The sequence below is a fragment of the Ranitomeya variabilis genome, chromosome 1 (genome assembly GCF_051348905.1).
Source record: "Ranitomeya variabilis isolate aRanVar5 chromosome 1, aRanVar5.hap1, whole genome shotgun sequence".
In the NCBI taxonomy this organism is placed as follows: Eukaryota; Metazoa; Chordata; class Amphibia; order Anura; family Dendrobatidae; genus Ranitomeya; species Ranitomeya variabilis.
In genome coordinates, this window is record NC_135232.1 from 166,908,983 (window position 1) to 166,928,635 (window position 19,653).

At 49.1% G+C, this 19,653-nt stretch overlaps 1 pseudogene; it reads left to right on the top strand.

The window, feature by feature from the left end:
• The first annotated feature begins 7,884 nt into the window (after nucleotides 1-7,884).
• Nucleotides 7,885-18,195, top strand: LOC143793781 (uncharacterized; annotated as a pseudogene).
• The last annotated feature ends 1,458 nt before the right edge of the window (nucleotides 18,196-19,653 follow it).

Sequence of the window (19,653 nt, forward strand, 5' to 3'; positions counted from 1 at the left end):
AAATGGAAACCAAAGGTACGTCCCCATGAGTTCCTTTACATCCCCAGCTTAACACAGACATAGCTCTCCAGTCGAGGACTGGGTTATGAGATTGCAGCCATGGCAATCCCAGCACCAAAACATCATGTAGATTATACAGCACCAGAAAGCGAATAACCTCCTGGTGATCCGGATTAACACGCATAGTCACTTGTGTCCAGTATTGTGGTTTATTACTAGCCAATGGGGTGGAGTCAATCCCTTTCAGAGGTATCGGAGCCTCCAGTGGCTCCAAATCATACCCACAGTGTTTGGCAAAGGACCAATCCATAAGACTCAAAGCAGCGCCAGAGTCGACATAGGCGTCCGCGGTAATAGATGACAAAGAACAAATCAGGGTCACAGATAGAATAAACTTAGACTGTAAAGTGCTAATTGAAACAGACTTGTCAGGCTTCTTAGTACGCTTAAAGCATGCTGATATAACATGAGTTGAATCACCACAATAGAAGCACAACCCATTTTTTCGTCTAAAATTCTGCCGCTCGCTTCTGGACAGAATTCTATCACATTGCATATTTTCTGGCGTTTTCTCAGTAGACACCGCCAAATGGTGCACAGGTTTGCGCTCCCGCAGACGCCTATCGATCTGAATAGCCATCGTCATGGACTCATTCAGACTCGCAGGCACAGGGAACCCCACCATAACATCCTTAATGGCATCAGAGAGACCTTCTCTGAAAATCGCCGCCAGGGCGCACTCATTCCACTGAGTAAGCACAGACCATTTGCGGAATTTTTGGCAGTATATTTCAGCTTCATCTTGCCCCTGAGACAAGGACATCAAGGCCTTTTCCGCCTGAAGCTCTAAATGAGGTTCCTCATAAAGCAACCCCAAGGCCAGAAAAAACGCATCCACATTGAGCAACGCAGGATCCCCTGGTGCCAATGCAAAAGCCCAGTCTTGAGGGTCGCCCCGGAGCAAGGAAATTACAATCCTGACCTGCTGTGCAGGGTCTCCGGCAGAGCGAGACTTCAGGGACAAAAACAATTTGCAATTATTTTTAAAATTTTGAAAGTGAGATCTATTCCCCGAGAAGAATTCAGGCAAAGGAATTCTAGGCTCAGACACAGGTGCATGAACAACAAAATCTTGCAAATTTTGTACCTTTGTGGCGAGATTATTCAAACCTGTAGCTACACTCTGAAGATCCATTTGAAACAGGTGAACACAGAGCCATTCAAGGATTAGAAGGAGAGAAAGAGAGGAAGGCTGCAGTATAGGCAGACTAGCAAGTGATTCAATTAAGAGCACACTCAGAACTAGAGGAAAAAAAAAAAAAAAAAAAAAAAATTGTAGCAGACTTCTTTTTTCTCTCCTTTCTCAGCCAGTAATTTAACCCTTTTTTGGGCCGGTCAAACTGTCATGATTCTCAATGGCGAGAGAACATAGCCCAGCATATATGAGAACTAGCTCTTGGAAGATGGAAACTATACTGACCATGAACTAAACCTGCCGCACAACTAGAAGTAGCCGGGTAGCATGCCTACGTTTTTTAACCCTAGATGCCCAGCGCCAGCCGGAGAACTACCTAATCCTAGCAGAGGAAAAGACAGTCCTGGCTCACCTCTAGAGAAATTTTCCCAAAAGGCAGACAGAGGCCCCCACATATATTGGCGGTGATTTTAGATGAAATGACAAACGTAGTATGAAAATAGGTTTAGCAAAATCGAGGTCCGCTTTCTAGATAGCAGGAAGACAGAAAGGACACTTTCATGGTCAGCAGAAAACTCTATCAAAACACCATCCAGAAATTCCTTTAAGACTCTAGCATTAACTCATAACACCAGAGTGGCAATTTCCGATCACTAGAGCTTTCCAGACACAGTAACGAAACAGCAGCTGTGAACAGGAACAAAATGCAAAAACACACAAGGACAAAAGTCCAACTTAGCTGGGAGTTGTCTAGTAGCAGGAACAAGCACAGAAGGCTTCTGATTACATTGTTGACCGGCAAGAAACTGACAGAGGAGCAAGGTTATATAGCGACTCCCACATCCTGATAGGAGCAGGTGAACAGAGGGGATGATGCACACAAGTTCAATTCCACAAGTGGCCACCGGGGGAGCCCAGAATCCAATTTCACAACACCCCTCCTCCCCGGACATTACAATGGGGCGGGGGATGCGTTGAAAACCAGCATCCGCTGCCCCCATTGTGCTTTTATTTCACAGCATGCGTCGGTACATCGGGCCGACGCATGGCGACGGCCCCGTATTGACGCTAGTGTGAAAGTAGCCTAAATCATATGTGAGTCAAGGCTCCTGTATCTAATGGTTTCATAACAGATCTGTTAGAACGGATCAACAGAAAAGCATGGAGAACCCATAACAAATTCTATTGTTTACTGTTTTACAAACTACACTATTCTGCCAGACAAAAACTACTGAAACATGGCTGTATAGAGGTCAAGTACTGGCATCTTGCAGAATTGAAATCAATGTTTATGGACAGTTTTTTTTTTCTTTGCTTTTCTGTAAAAATGTTGAAAAGGTGAAAATGTCAATGAGAATATAGTATTATAGACAGAAAGTGAATACTCTCAGTAGTGATGTAGCTCTGTAGTGCTGATGGGAGGATCATCCCTTGTACGATGAGCAGCACAGAATAAAACAGATATTGCAGTTGATCTAAGTTGTTTTATTTAACAAGTGGTACAATTTTTGGAAATATCTTTTCTTTAGGGGTCAGGGATATTAATCTCTGCCTCACCAAAGTCTCACCAAGTCTGACTGCACCAAAGTGACTCTTGGCTTATATGCTGTCTTGAGCTGCTTTGAGTCTCTTAAAGGCTAACATCTACCAGTCTGCCCTTCCTACAGTAATGTGACAAATGCAAGGTTATGATTGTCAGTTGGGAATCTTACTTCACTTCAGTGGTCCTCATGATCACTATTCCACTAGTTTTCACATTAACATACGCTCAATATAGGCAAGTCAACTGAAAACTACAATGAGGCATGAGCATACCAGGAAGAAATGTAGAGGCATGCAAGAGGAAGCAAAATTAATACAAAGTCGAAAACTCGAAAATACTTAAAGGGAACCTGTCATGTCCTTTTTAGCATGGAAACTGTCCCTAGTGCGTTGTTAGTAATCCAATATGCATCACTAACAAGCTTTTTTCTTCATAAAAAATGGCAGTGTAGTCATTTGCAAAAAGCACTTTATATAGTTAGATTGTACCTGCTCATTTAGTCATAAGGGTGTGCTTCATTTCATTCAGTGATGGTTGTCGCCGCCCACACAATTTGAATGATGCTCCCAGGGTTGCACCAACATCACTGTGCTTGAGCAGAACATCTTGGAGCCGCACTTGCACAGAGTCAAGCAGATACGGCCACACAGTCAGTGAAGCTGTGTACTACACACAGCTTCAGTGCGCACGCACGGGGAGGAAATCGTGCGTGCGGTACCATAGATGATAGCCAGAAGTGACAGCCCTGTTCATTTGCTCTATTTCTCCGCAATCTTCAGCAGGCCTTACCTGTCTCTTTCTCTTCATAGATCTTCTTTGCTTGGCTGAAGTCTCTTATGCTCAGGGTGGAGAGGACTAAGCCTTGACTCTTGACAGGTGACATCAGGTCTCGGAGGTTTGACCAGCACAGGGCGCATATCCTGGCTCTGGCCAGGGTAGGCGGTACTTTGAGATCTCGTGCGGAGAATCCGAACCTTGCCACCTTGCCAGGTGGCAACCGGTACCTGGGTGGTGCTGACTTCCTGCTGAGGCCTGTCACGCTGGTCTCAGCGGTGTCTCTGAAGAACATCTGCTCTGCTCTCTTCCTTGGTGATAAATCTCCTTGTGGTCTGACAAGCAGGGCTTCTATAATAGAAAAGTCCTTCCTATGGGTCACCTGATCGAGTCCAGCACACCAGGCCACTCCCCCTGCCAATCTTCCAACACAATTTGGTTCCACTTGATTTCAGCTGGCAAGCAGATGGCAGTCTCTACAAAGTAATAGCACATCCTGTAAGAGTTCTCCAGAGATATTATGGCTTCTTATTACACCCCCACCAATGAAATGTCAGTTTTTGGTCTGTAGATTGGTCACAGTCTACATCTAAAGTGACACTGTCTCATTAAAGACAATTTATTTATTTATTTGCATAGTGTTTACTTTGCTTAGGAACACAGAGAAAGGACCAAAACACTTTGCCTTGTAAATGTATAAGGCCAACATACCAAAAAACTATTGATAATCCAGATGGGGGCAGGAGCGAGGCGCAGCTGGGCCGAGGCCCCCCATGACTGCTTTGAGCCGAGCGGTCTTTTTTAAATAATGCCATGGTTGCGATAGGAGGTTAGCAGGGGGGGGAGGAGCTTGAGAAGGGGGAGTTGGTAGGGAAAGTGCGGGAAAACCGCCATTTCCTACCTTAATCCAGGCCGAGGAAGACGTGCCTTATGGAGTCGGCCGAATCCATGATCTCCCGTTTGCGGGAGATGGCTAGGTCCAGGAGGGGAGGTTGGCTTGAGGCCCAGCTATCCTCGATTCTTGGAGCTGCAGGCGGATCCAGACTAAGTGCATGGGGCAGGAGGACCAGGCCCCCAGAGAGACTCTCCCCCGAAGTCGCGGCGCGTGGCAGGCGCAGGCTCCGGAGCCCCTCCAGGGACCCTGCGGGCGATGAGTCCAGCGGTGCTGCCCCTTCCAGGCGCCCCCGCTCCGGCAGGAATCCTACCATCCGGCCTGCAGGCGCCAGGAGTCAGGCCCAGGACACCGCCGCTGCTGCTGGGAGCGCCGGACCGGAAGTGCGGCCTGCACGATCCAGGCAGCGCGCAGCCGCCGCTCCCCCTGCTTTCAACAGTTCCCCGGCGCCCAGAGGGCGTGCAGCCGCCGCGCCACCTGCCTCCATCAGGTCCCCGGCACCCAGAGGGCGCGCAGCCGCCACTCCCCCTGCCTCCATCGGGTCCACGGCGCCCAGGGGGCGTGCAGCAGCGGGCGGAAGAAGCGGACAACTAGGACGAGCAGAGGCAGCGGTGAGGAATGCGGACCCTCTACCAGCGGCAGGCACCTCCAGCCCATCTCCTCCCAGGGTGCCTGCTGGGATGGCCACCAGGAGTACACAGGCGGCAGGCGGTCAGCGGCTGGGAGCCCATCAGCGACGCGCATCCAGGGCTCGGCGCGGTGGAGATGGAGACGCAGGCAGCAGTGTCGAGCTGCCTGCACGGGAGCGAGGAAGTTTATACGACCGGGTGGGCTCGCCCGGGTTTGAGCACGGGGATCGGTCGAGGTCACCTAGGAGGTCTCCTGAGCAAAGTCCAGCACGTACCCGGAACCCGTCCGACGGTGTGGTGGCCGGGGATACTGGCCGCGGACGGAGGAGTGGGTCGGTCCAGCAGGTCCACCACGCTCGGGTCCCCCCTGGTGACGAGGAGGCCAGGGGCGCGGGCCTGGGGCAGCGACGCAGCGAGGAGGTGCCAGCTTGCAGCAGCGATCGTCACGAAGGGATGGAGCGACAGGGATCCGGAGGTCCGGCTGGTGGGGACACAGCACCCACGCAGCAGTGTGAGTATGAGTCTATGTCTGCTTTGTCGCCCGCAGGGGCCGAGTTGCAGGAAGCTAGGGGGGGCCGGGTGCCAGGCCTGCAAGATTTATTGCAGAGTATGTCGCAAATTTTGCGTAGACTAGATGGAGGATCAGCGACTGGGGTCGCCGCATCGCCGGTTGAGGCGTGGGTGTCTGGGCGGGGGATGGAACCCCCGTCTGGGAGAGGGTTGTTAAGCCCTGGTCGGGTGTTGGAGGTAGCATCGTCAGGTGTATCGGTTTCAGTTCAGATGGAGAAGGAAAAAGGCGATATGGTTAAATTAGACGACAGAGCGAAAGGGGAAGTTTATGTGTGCTTTGAAGGGCCGCTGGGAGCGCATTTGAAAAAGGAGGTGAAGGAGAAGATTTGGCGGGATGAGTACGTGGAAATTTTTTCCCTGCTTCCGTTAGAGAAGTTTAACTTAGATATAGGGAAAAAAGACGATAGCAAGAAGGAGGAGGAAGAAAAGCGGAGGTGACGGTTAATTCCGCAGACATTTGTAAATTGGTTGCAAGCATTTGCAATATTGGCGAGCGTGGTGGGGGAGAAGGCGCCCAAGAATTGCTCGGGTTTGTTTTGCTATTTGGACTCAATTGGGGAGGCGCATCGTACTTATGGCGGTCAGACGTGGCTGCGGTATGATGAGCAGTTTAGGCAGAGAAATGCGGTGAGGCCGAAAATTAGGTGGGACCAGAAGGATATAGGCCTTTGGCTGAAGCTTATGGCCCCAGCTAGACATGGGCAGTCCTTTCACGGGACTGGAGGCGGTGGCAACCAGCAGGCGGGACACGGAAGTAGTAGTCAGGGTACGCAGGGAGCAAAGGAGAAGTCTGGAACCTGCTGGCAGTTTAATGACGGTCAGTGTAAATACGGGAATACCTGTAAATTTAAGCATGTGTGTTCCCACTGTAATGGAAGTTCCCATGGGGCTTCAAAATGTTTCAGGAAAGGGAAAGGAAAGTCAGCATTGGGTACCGGTCAAGGGGGAGAGCCCGGTGAGGCTTCGCGAGATGGCTCCCTTTCTAAATAGGTACCCTGATCAAGTGAAGGCGGGCATTATTTTTAATGGTTTTTCGGATGGTTTTAGGATTCCTCCCCCGGGTCACGAGGTTCCTTTCTCGCTTAAGAATTTGCGGTCGGCAATGTTGCATGCCGAGGTTGTTGATGCTAAGCTCAAAAAAGAAGTGGAGTTGGGTAGGATGTCGGGGCCGTTTTTGCACCCGCCGACGGAAGGGATGGTGGTTTCCCCCTTGGTGGTAGTGCCTAAAAAAGAGCCGAATAAATTTCGGTTGATTCAGCATTTGTCTTATCCAAAAGGCCGGTCGGTAAATGATGGCATTGCCCAAGAGCTGTGCTCTGTTGAATATACATCATTTGATGCAGCGGTGCAGTGGGTGAGGAGGCACGGCCCTGGGGCTTAGTTGGCAAAAACGGATATTGAGTCGGCCTTCCGCTTGCTTCCGGTGCACCCGGACAGCGTTCCGTTGTTAGGTTGTTTTTGGAATGGTGGTTACTATGTGGATATATGTTTACCAATGGGATGCGCCATTTCTTGTTCCTTGTTCGAGACGTTCAGTACTTTCTTGGAGTGGGCGTTTAGGGACGTGGTGGGAGTTCAGTCTGTTATACATTATTTGGATGACTTTTTGTTTATTGGGCCGCCTGATTCCACTGTATGCCGTAATGCGTTAGCGGCTATGTTTTGGGTTGCAGAGCGTTTTGGGGTTCCATTAGCAGCGGATAAGACGGAAGGTCCCAGTACAGTGTTGAGTTTTTTGGGAATTTTAATTGATTCCGAGAGAATGGAGTGTCGGTTGCCGGAGGACAAGCTGGCCCTGCTGCAACAAGAGGTGGATAGAGCTAGGAAGATGTGGAAGCTGACTTTGAAGGAGTTGCAGTCTCTTTTGGGTAGATTGAATTTCGCATGCAGGATCATACCAATGGGTAGGATATTTTGTCGCAGGTTGTCGGTCGCGACGGCGGGCGTGAAAGAGCCCCACCACTTTATTAGTTTGAACAAGGAACACAAAGACGACTTGCTAGTGTGGCAACGTTTTTTGATCAATTACAACGGGTGTTCATTGATTCAACAGGAGGTATTAACCAATTTTGACTGTGAGATATACACGGACGCAGCCGGTTCGGCCGGGTATGGGGCCTATTGCAGGGGTCGGTGGTGTGCTGGACGTTGGCCGGACCAGTGGAGGGAGTTGGGCCTTACAAGGAACTTGGCTTTGTTAGAATTGTTTCCTATCGTGGTGGCGGTTTCTATTTGGGGGGAAATGTTCGCTAACAGGAGGGTTCATTTTCATTGCGACAATATGAGCGTCGTGTCGGTGATTAACAGTCTGTCGGCCTCGTCTCCCCCGGTAATTAAGTTGGTGAGGGAATTGGTTTTCAGGTGCTTGGAGCTGAACGCTTGTATTTCGGCGGTGCATGTGCCAGGTGTTCAGAACTCAATAGCGGATGCATTGTCTCGTTTTCAGTGGGAGCGTTTTCGGGAATTGGCGCCGGACGCGGAGACCTCGGGAGAGGAATGCCCTTTGCATCTTTGGAACGTGATTATGGACGAGCGGGCCGGTTGATTCGAGAGTCTGTTACGAGACAAACCTGGGCATCATACGAAGCCTCGTGGCAGGTATGGCAAAGTTGGGTGTCTGTTTGGGGCCAGTTGGTGTCTGATGAAGATAGGATGTTGGCAGTTTTATTCTTAATCGGCAAGGCGGCCGAGGTAGGTTGGTCGATTTCCAAGGTAAATAAATTTGTTGCGGGACTGGCTTTTGCTTTTAAGTTGCAGGGGTTGGCGGATGCGACAAAATGTTTTTGGACCTTGAATTGATCAAGTAGGGGATGTTCAGTAGTGGACAATCTCTTTGTGGAAATAACCACATTTGACCATATGCAATAGAGCCATATTTTTAAATCTTAAGTGTCATTTTTATGCAGTGATAATTTTAGAATGCTGACACCAATCCAAGTTTTTCCATGACACATTGCACTTAATACATACCAGTACTTGTTCAGATAAGCAATATAATGCAGGATGAAGACATGCTTCAAAGGTGTAAGGCAAAGGTGGACACAGATAAGTCTTGTAAGAGGTACTAGTCACTCAGATACGTGCAGTGCACCATGCTAACTTTCAGCTTGTTGGCCACACTCATATTAGATTCGTATGGCTGTTTAGCCCCATTTATGTGCATCCCACAAGAACAAACACTCTATTTTCCCCCTATAAAACAACAGGTCCCTGCTGCATCATGAAAGTATAAAACATTGCATAAGCTGTAAGTTGATATTTGTCCAAAATATTTGTGGCACCCCAGAAGTCTGGTTGCCACAGTGGCAGTCGCTCCCTCACGTGTGTGTGTGTGTGGGGGGATGATGACATGCCTAGAAGCAAGGAGGGATTCCCTTATCAGGTAACACTTACATCCAACACCTTTCCTACTCCAGACCAGAAGGGGGAGCTCTAACACCTGATTTCAGGAGAACTTCCTATAAGTTCTGGCTTGGAGGAGGAGTCAGTCAGTCGAGTGTAGAGTCTGAGAAGACAGAGAGGAGGGAGGAAGTCAAGGAAGAACCTGAGGAGTGGAGCTGTAAATAAGCTCACTTCAGGGCCAAGTGCTAGAGACTGGACGCCGGAGTCCGTGGTTGTGCGGGTACTGCCGGCAACTAAATCCGGAGGGCAGGGGACTGCAGGTCTCCTAGCCCATCACAACATCTGAAGGCACAGCAGCAAATGAGAGCCCGGAGCCACCATGAAGGAGTGACACCTGTAATAGGCTCAAGCTGCCTGCCATACAGAACATACAGACAAGGACTAAAGAACAAGAAGGAGCAGAGGACTGAGCACAGATTTAAGCAGAAAGGACCTCAAAATACAGCACAATAGGGAGGCCTACTCTGAACTCACCTGGTTAGGTGGATCCCAAATTGCTTCCAGGCTGCCTGGATCTCCATTACCATCTGTAATCAGTGCCATGGACTGCACCACAAACCGTGAGTACAAGTGTTAAGACTTCACTCTGCTGTGTCCTCAGTTATTTACTGTACCATCCACTCTGCACTACCATCATCACTACTATCTTTCACATCATAAGTGCCCTGGGACTTAGCTCTACCTGTGGAGAGCTGTGCCAACTCTGCTGCATCACCATGATCCCCAGCGGTTTCTTTAAGCAGCGCCGGCTATCCCTTGCCGAATACCACAGGTGGCATCACGAACTATCCACCATAAACTTTATTTCTCCTTTTATCATCTTTTTCATTGGATACCCAGGGCCACAGACCGAGTCACTGCTGCCATGACACATCCCTTTAAGAACTGGCCCAGTACCGAGCATCCCCACGGCCCTTGCGGGTGCTCCATTTTTGGTGTCACAAGCAGGATTTTCGAGCTCGGCATAGCTGGGTACTGTGTGCCAGAGACTTAAGTCTTAAGACTTAGCTGTGAAACTGCCGCCATCACTGTGCTGCATGGTGCGCGGGAAGAAAGGGGCGTGTCATTGTGGGAGGAACTAAAAAGAAGAGGCATGAAGGGAAAGCACGGGCCACGCTCGGTGATCAGCAGCAAGAAGCAGGAAGCTCCATCTGGAAAAACAGGAAGGAGCACCATCCAGACCACCTGCGGAGCAGCCGCTCACTCCGGTTATGAAATGCAGGGAGAAAATGTCCAATCTGGTGGAGATTCAGTGGCAGCCGCAACCCCCATGATGCAGCCAGATCCAGCAGCTGCCACAGCCCCATAATGCAGCCTGATCCAACGGTGGATGCAGCTCCCATAAACCGTCTGGATCAAGCAGCAGCCACAGCTACAGCTCCTGTAATGCCGCTATCGATGCCATACATACTGGGAGCGGCCTGGTTACTGCAGTACTCGTGGGAGTCTCACACTGTAAGTGATTTCAAGGAGAGACTATGTAGTTTGCTTAAAATGTACCCTCTGTCTGAGAGTCAAAAAGTCAGCATTCTCACTGGCCAGTTAACCAGTGTGGCCCAGAGTGAAGTAAAGTCATGGCCGGGCACTGATAAAAGGACTGTCACCAAATCTTGGCCAGGCTGAAGGACACCTTTGACACCCGCACTGCAGCAGAGATAAAATTAAGATTCTTTGGGTGCAAACAAAGGGTACAGGACAGTATACAGGACTATGCTCTTAACCTTCAGGAAGCATTACAGGCTGTAAAGCAGGTTGACCCTGACAGCGTGCAAGATGAAGATAATTTGCTAACGGAGCAGTTTATAGAAGGACTCCTGTCTAACAATCAAAGGACACAGCTGTGCATAATGGCCCTACAAAATCCTGAACTGGACTTTGCACACTTTAAGGATAGGGCCATACGAGTGCTGCGTGAACCAAATCTTAGTGGCACAGTGACCCCTAGGCACCGGGCAATTACATAATTGGCAGGAGGCAGCACCCATTCCCCGGACCCTGTGGAGGCTTACACGCTAACTCAAGATAATGATTCTTCTGCAGACCTATGTTTCCAGATCCAGGAGCTGGCCAAAAGTGTGGCTGCATTAACCAAAACCTTGTGGTCCATGCAAGTGTCCCCAAAGGAGACAGCTGGCTTCCAGTCCAGAAGATGTCCCATGGTGACGACAAAGGAGAATTCCACCGACCAGAGGGAGACAACAATCGCTACGACCAGGACGGATGACCCATCTGTCGCCACTGCAACAAGGTGGGGCACGTTACAAGATTCTGCAATTTAAACAAGCAACCCCTAGGGCAGAGGGCCAACCCCAAGGAGTAAGAAGACCAGGCCCACAAAGCTGGCGAGACAGGTACGTCGGAGGACGACCGGACCTTCCAGTTGTGATTGATGGCATCCAGATGAACGCTTTACTGAACATCGGCTCCCATGTGACGACTATGCCATATATTCTTTACAAACGGTACTGGGCTGACTCTCATATTACCCACGGCCCAGATAATGATCTGACAATATTTGCCAGCAATGGTCAGCCTTTGCCACAAGTGGGGTACAAAGAGGTGACCATTAAGATTGGCCGTGTAGAATTGCAGTCACAAGTTTTGATTATAGTCGATATTGACAAACAAGAATGCCATCCTATGATCATTTTAGGCACCAATATAATAGAACTTTGTCTTGGAGAAATTATTGTTTTGTTGCAACAGGTGCCGAGACCACCAGTTCCAGTCAGCAGCGGGTCCTGCAAAAGGAGATCAGAGCACTGATGCAGAGACAACAGGTAGAGTTGTCTGGTGGAGAAGTCGACAGTGTCAGTGAATGATCCATTCTTCATTGCAATACCCGAGGAGTGAAATTTGGTGTCGGGCAGCAATAGGCCTCAGGGGTCAAGATTATCAGGCCCTGGTAGAACCAGTGTGCTCTGATAGTAGGCCCACTGTCCTGACAGCCGGGGGGTAGTCAATGTCTGCAAGGGGAGAGTACTAGTGATGAGCGAATATACTCGTTTCTCAAAAATTCCCGAGCACACTCGGGTGTCCTCCGAGTATTTTTTAGTGCTCGGAGATTTAGGTTTTTTTCGGCGTAGCTGGATTATTTACAGCTACTAGCCTGCTTGATTACACGTGATTCCCTAGCAACCAGGCAACTCCCATATGTACTTAGCCTGGCTAATAGCTGTAAATCATTCAGCTGAGGCGATGAAAACTAAATCTCCGAGCACTGAAAAATACTCGGAGGACACCTGAGCGTGCTCGGGAAATCTCGAGTAACGTGTATTGGTACTCTCTAGTGATGAGCGAATATACTCATCATAAACTGTGGAGAAAAATAGATCTATTTGCTCCAATATGCCAACCTTGATAAGGTGTTCACTGTCAGCAACAATGCAATAGAGGGAACAGTACCCTTGGCCCCATCCGACCAGGTGGATAACAATGGCTCTGAGGGGCAGCTGGAGGATTGGTGTCAACAGCTACACGTATGCATTGACTCCACTCCTTTGCACCAAAAGCATGGGGCTTACCGGGTGGCTCGAGAGTATGAGCGGGTCTTCAGCAGACATCCTCTAGACTTTGGGCAGGCAAAAGGGGTCCAACACCATATCCCCACTGGAGATCATCCGCCCATTAAAGAAAGGTACCAGCCTGTACCCCCAGCACACTATCAAAGTGCCAAGGATATGTTATGGGAGATGAAGGAGACTGGGGTAAACATATAGTTGTAGCCAATAGGCAGCTCTGTTAGAGTCCTCGTTAAAAAGAAAGATAGTACCATGAGAATGTGTGTTGACTACAGGCGAATTAACAGTATTACACACAAGGATGCCTACCCATTACCTAGAATTGAGGAATCGCTAGCTGCATTGAGATCCGCTAATTATTTCTCTAAATTAGATCTCACCAGTGGGTATTGGCAGGTTCCCATGGCAGAGGTGGATAGAGAGAATACCGCCTTCATGACACCAATGGGCCTCTGCGAGTTCAACTACATGCCATTCGGGCTATGCAACACACCAGGGATGTTCCAGAGGATGGAGTGTTGCCTCGAGCACAAGAACTTTGAAACCGTTCTGTTGTACCTGGATGACGTCATCATCTTCTCTAAGACCTATGAAGACCATTTGAAGCACCTGGCTGAGGTGTTCAAAGCCCTGTCCAACTTTGGCCTAAAAGTGAAGCGGTCCAAATGCCACCTGCTGAAGCCCAAGGTGCAGTATCTAGGCCACGTAGTAAGCGCAGAAGACGTGGCACCAGACCCTGACAAAGTCACCGTTATCATGGACTGTCCAGAGCCCAACACAATTCATGAAATATGGCAGTTCCTCGGGTTGTTTGGCTACTACCATAGATTCTTCAAGGGCTTCACCAAGATAGCTGCACTCCTGCAAGATCCTCTGGTGGGCCAGTCCGAGAAGGCCAAGAACAAGAATCCTCTGGTCAAGTGGAACAGCAGGCTAAAAGAATCCTTTACTCGGATGAAGTTGGCTCTCATGGGAGAGGAAGTCCTGGCCTATCCAGACTATGACCAACCATTCATACTTTACACAGACGCCAGCAATGCGGGATTAGGAGCAGTGCTGTCACAAGTGCAGAAAGGCAGAGAGAGAGTAATTGCCTATGCCAGCAGGAAGCTTCGTCCCACTGAAAGGAACCCTGACAATTACAGTTCCTTTAAACTGGAGTTCCTCGCCATAGTTTGGGCAGTAATGAAGCACTTCAAGCACTACCTGGAGTCAGCGGAGTTTACTATCTACACAGACATTAATCCGCTAACTCACATTTAAATGACAAAGCTGGGTGCACTGGAACAGCAATGGATGGCCCGGTTGTCCAAATACGAGTTTACCATCAAGTACCGAGCGGGACATAAGAAAGCTAATGCTGATGCACTGTCCAGGATGCGCAATTTACCAGGCGATGGAGAAGATCAGGAAACACTCGAAGAAATCGAGTTATCAGCCTTCCACCCCCCAGTTGCGGCCCAAAGCACCCAGGGGGTGAAGAACAAGCACTGCATCATGCAAGAGGCCACATTAAACCCACTGCCCCTCCATGAGTGGGTATAGACACAGGATAGCGATCCAGCAGTCCCCCTATTAAAGGTGCTACCGACACAAGCTGACTCACACCCTGGTCCAGATGCTCCATAGGAAGCGCAGCAGCTGTGGAAGGAGAAGTCAAGCTGTTCATCTATGAGGATAAGCTGTGTCAGAGGAACATCAACCCATGCACACACGAACTGGTCTGGCAGGTGGTAGTCCTATAGCGGGATGCGTCAATGGTCTTGGAGACATACCACAATGGAGCAGGACATTTCGAGTGGAAGAAGTTGGAGGTCCTACTTCGTGAAAGACTCTACTGTGTTGGCATGAGGAGAGCCATTGAGAAGTGGTGCCAAGAGTGTGGCCCTTGCAACCTGCGTAGGAAAGACCGCAACAGCCAACGAGCCCCATTTCAGCCAATAGTCACCAAACAGCCGCTTGAGCTGGTAGCCTTGGACCACATGAAGCTGGCCCCAAGCTGGTCAGGCTATGTCTACGCCCTCACCATAGTGGACCATAACTCAAGGTTCCTGGTAGTTGTGCCAGCTAAAGACAAAACAGCAAAGATGGCAGCCAAAGCCCTCCAAGAACATTTTTGCCGACTCCACGGTTACCCTGAACAAGTGCTCACCGACCAAGGCCCAGCCTTTGAAGCAGAAGTGTTCCAAGAATTCTGTAACCTGTACGGTTGCAAGAGAATCAGGACAACGCCATACCATTCACAGACAAATAGCATGTGCGAGAAAATGAACCAGGTGGTAATTGACCTGTTGAAGACCTTGCTCCTGGAAAAGCGAAACCTGTGGCCAGAGAACTTGCCAGATTTGGTAGATCTGTACAACCAAATCCCGGTAAACTCCACCAACTACACTCCAGACTACTTGGTGAGAGCGAGACCAGGCCAGTTACCTATCAACTTGGACATGGTAGTCTTAACACCTGAGAAGACATCACCATATGCAGGCTGAGATACAGAGCAGTAGCAGCAGTACCGCAAAGAGCAAGGATGTTTAGAGAAAAGTTTGTCCCAGGCAAGAAAGAGACAGGAAAAGAACTACAAGCAACAAGCTCCAGCTACTCCTTTAATACCAGAAGAACAGGTTCTCAAAAGAAAGAGGAGGATGCACAAACTAGATGATCAGTGGGAGGCTGAACCATACCCCATCATGTCTTCAACCTTTGATAATACCAAGGTATGCCTCATCAGTAAAGCTGGAGGAGAAACCTCAGCAGCAGTGTCAAGGGATCATCTAAAACCATGCCCTGACCAACTGAAGAAGATTGAAGACCAAGACATTCATCAGCCAATGGAAGAAGTGGAGGAAAAGATCAGCACAGTACTCGGCGAGTTCCCTCCAAATTGGACAAAAGTTAACCAGGCCATAGTCATGCCCATTTTGACCTTTCCCCAACTAGTAGTGCCAGAAAGAGATGAGACTCATGTTCAGCCTGAAGACCAGCGGGCTCAAGCAGCGGATGCCACACCAGCAGTGGAACGTGAAAATCTACCCCCTGCCAGCGGTGAATCTATCAGACCCATGGTGAGTCTATGTAGTCGTATACTTTGCCCAGTTTACCAGTAAAATGCAGGCCTACCAGTAGCACAGACAATAGTGGGTCCATAACATCGACAACCAACATACCAGACCAAGCTAGGTCATTAGAGATACCTGTACTGCGTAGATCCACCAGTAGTACAAAAGGTCAAGTCCCAGCCCGCTATAGGGACTAAAATGTAAATAAGTTAATGTGTGTAGTTGCAACAGTTAAGCATGAGAGCCTACAGAGACTCTGTAAGAACATTTGAAGCACTCTATTTAATCTGTTGAAGGACAATTGGGCCACAGGACTAGGTGTGGCCAAAACCTCACTTGTATATAGTTACCAACTTGGTTCAGGAATGACCAATGGACAATGATGCATGGACTAATCATAGCCAGGACTATTTTTTGAGCCTTGGTTTTTGTAATTTTTCATTTTTGAAATCCTGTAAACTGTTATTATTGTTTACTTGTTATAATGTTTGTTTCCTCAGTCCAGAAGTACTGAATTTCTCTAGGGGGGAATGTGGCACCCCAGGAGTCCGGTTGCCATAGGTAACACTTACATCCAACACCTTTCCTACTCCAGACCAGAAGGGGGAGCTCTAACACCTGATTTCAGGAGAACTTCCCTAAGTTCTGGCTTGGAGGAGGAGTCAGTCAAGTGTGGAGTCTGAGGGAGACAGTGAGGAGGGAGGAAGTCAAGGAAGAGCCTGAGGAGTGGAGCTGTAAATAAGCTCACTTCAGGGCCAAGTGCTAGAGACTGCACGCCGGAGTCCGTGGTTGTGTGGGTACTGAAGTCCTGGCAACTAAAACTGGAGGGAAGGGGACTGCAGGTCTCCTGGCCCATCATAAAATCTGAAGGCACAGCAGCAAATGAGAGCCTGGAGCCACCACGAAGGAGTATTGAAAATTGTCTGCCAGAGGTTATTGTCTTGTTACAGCAGGTGGCAGAAATAGCTTGTTCCAGTGAACAGAGAGTCCTACAGAAGGAAATCAGGGCTCTGGTACAAAGACAACAGGTAGAACTGTCTGGTGGAGAAATTGTCAGAGTCACAGTGAGTGATCCAATCCCCATTGCAATGCCCCCGAAGTGAAATGTTGATATGGGGTCGGGCAGCAATAGGTATCAGAGGTAAAGACTACCAGGCACTGGTAGAACCTGTGTATTCTGACAGTAGGCCTACAATCCTGACAGCCAGAGGGGTGGTTGAAGTCCGCAAAGGGAGGGTACCAGTACGTGTTCTCAACTGTGGAGAAAAGGAAGTTCACTTAACCAGATATGCCACAATTGCCAAATTGTTTACTGTCGATAATGTGATACAGGCAGTAGAACCCTTGGTCACATCCACCCAGGCGGAGGACAATGGCTCTGCAGGTCAAATGGAAGATTGGTGTCGAAAATTGCACGTGGGCACTGATTCTACACCTTCACATCAGAAACAAGGGGCTTACAGGGTGGTCCAAGAGTATGAACGAGTCTTCAGTAAACAACCACTAGACTTTGGGCAGGTAAAAAGGGTACAACATCACATTCCAACAGGTAGTCATCCACCCATTAAGGAGAGACACCACATTACAGACGAGGTTGCATATCCATTGCCCAGAATAGAAGAGTCGCTGGCGGCATTAAAATCTGCTAATTACTTTTCTACCTTGGATCTCACCAGTGAGTACTGGCAGGTTCCCGTAGCAGAGGCGGACAAGGAGAAGATGGCCTTCACGACACCGATGGGTCTCTCCGAGTTCAATTACATGCCTTTTGGACTGTGCAGCGCCCCAGGGATGATTCAGAGAATGATGGAGTGCTGTCTCGGCCACAAGAACTTCAAAACTGTCTTGTTTTACCTGGATAACATCATTGTCTTCTCCAAGACGTATGAAGATCACCTGAAGCCCCTGGCTAAAGTGTTTGAAGCCCTGTCCAACTTTGGTTTGAAGGTAAAATCCTCAAAATGTCATCTATTGAAATCCAAAGTACAGTACCTAGGCTATGTGGTGAGTTCAGAAGGAGTGGCCCCAGATCCTGACAAGGTCACCGTGATCAAGAACTGGCCAAAACCCAGTAACCTCCATGAGGTCCGGCAGTTCCTCGGGTTGGTAGGCTACTACAGAAGATTTGTGAAAGACTTCACCAAGATAGCCACGCCACTGCAAGACCTGTTAGTGGGCCAATCTAAGAAAATCAAGGGTAAATATACCCCATTTGACTGGAACGACCGACTGGAAGAATCCTTCACCCACTTAAAGTTGGCTCTCACGGGAGAAGAGGTACTGGCCTACCCAGAATAGGATCAACCGTTTGTGCTGTACACGGATGCCAGCAATGTTGGATTAGGAACAGTACTGTCCCAAGTACAAAGAGGCAAAGAGAGGGTAATCGCATATGCCAGCAGGAAGCTGCGCCCCACTGAAAGGAACCCTGAAAATTATAGCTCCTTTAAGCTGGAATTCCTTGCCCTTGTCTGGGCAGTGACAGAGATGTTCAAGCTTTACCTAGCCTCTGTAAAATTCACAGTCGACACGGACAACAATCCGCTGACTCACCTAGAGACTGCAAAACCCGGTGCCTTGGAGCAGCGATGGATGGCCCGGTTGTCCAATTAGGACTTCACTATCAAATATCGTGCAGGGCACAAGAATGCCAATGCGGATGCGTTATCCAGAATACCTGTCATGTCGGACGCTGTTCATACTAGGGCGTTCGACAGACAGCAGTAATTCCGCTTTTGTCCACTATGCGCTCAGTGGCGTCGGCTAGATTTTATCTAGCTGGTCCGGGGTTAATTTAGCTGGTGCTCGGATTGGAAGCTGGGTCACGCCCACTGCCTTTAAATAGTTCTGCTGAACATTGGGCGTCGCCGATTATAGCTTCTGTCTTGTGCTTAGTTATCTCGGTCTGGAGTGGTGGTCTAGGAGAAGGAGTATCGTATCTGGTGGTGTATTTCCCTTTGTCATATTTTCTCCTTCCTATATTTGTATTTGTTTTGCCCTCTGCACTTATAGTGTATTCCTGTGTGACTGCGGCGTGGTGCATATTTTCCGTTATCCTTGTCTGTGCTAACTGTGGGTATTGGTGTATGGTCTCTTCACTGGATGGTGGGTGGTGGTTTCAGCCTAGGGTTGAAACAGGAGACAGGGTGAGGATGGAGGCCCAGACATGCACACCATCAGTGTAAACTCTGGGAGAGGGTCAGTCAGGGTTTCCCTAGTCTGAGGGAAATCGCAGGGGCCCGGGTTATTAGCTCTTGCCTACCTAGGCGTCCCGTGACAATACCCAACCTACCAGAAGTGGGAGAGGATTCAGAGGAACTTGAAGAAGTAGATTCCATCATTGTGGAGCAACTCAATACTCTCATTAGGTGAGGAACAGGTGGAAAAACAAGCACGAAGCCATGCTGAACCCGTTGCCCCACCATGGATGGGCAGAAACGCAGGATAGCGATCCCGCAATCCATCTGGTGAAAGAACTGCTAACACAGGCAGATTCACACCCCAGCCCAGATGATCCGCAATAAACACAACTCTGGAAGGAAAAAGGCAAACTATTCATCTATGATAGTAAACTGTGCAGAAGAAACATCGATCCACGCACGCATGAACTAGTCTAGCAGATAGTGGTCCCAGGATGAGACGCGCCCATGGTTCTAGAAGCATACCACAATGGAGCAGGACATTGTGGATGGAAGAAGTTGGAGATCCTGTTACGTGGAAGATTCTACTGGTTTGGCATGAGGAAAGCCATCGAAAAGTGGTGCCGTGAGTGTGGCCCATGTAACCTGCGCAGAAAGGACCGTGACAGCCAAAGGGCTCCCCTACAGCCCATAGTCACCAAAAAAACACTTGAACTGGTGGCCTTAGACCATGTGAAGCTAACCCCAAGCCGGTCAGGCTATGTCTACGCTTTGACTATCGTGGATCACTACTTCAGATTCCTGGTAATTGTACCTGTCAAGGACCTGACAGCAAGGACAGCAGCCAGAGCTTTCCAACTGCACTTCTGTAGACCTCATGGTTATCCTGAAAAAGTGCTTACTGATCAAGGACCAGCCTTCGAAGCGGAGG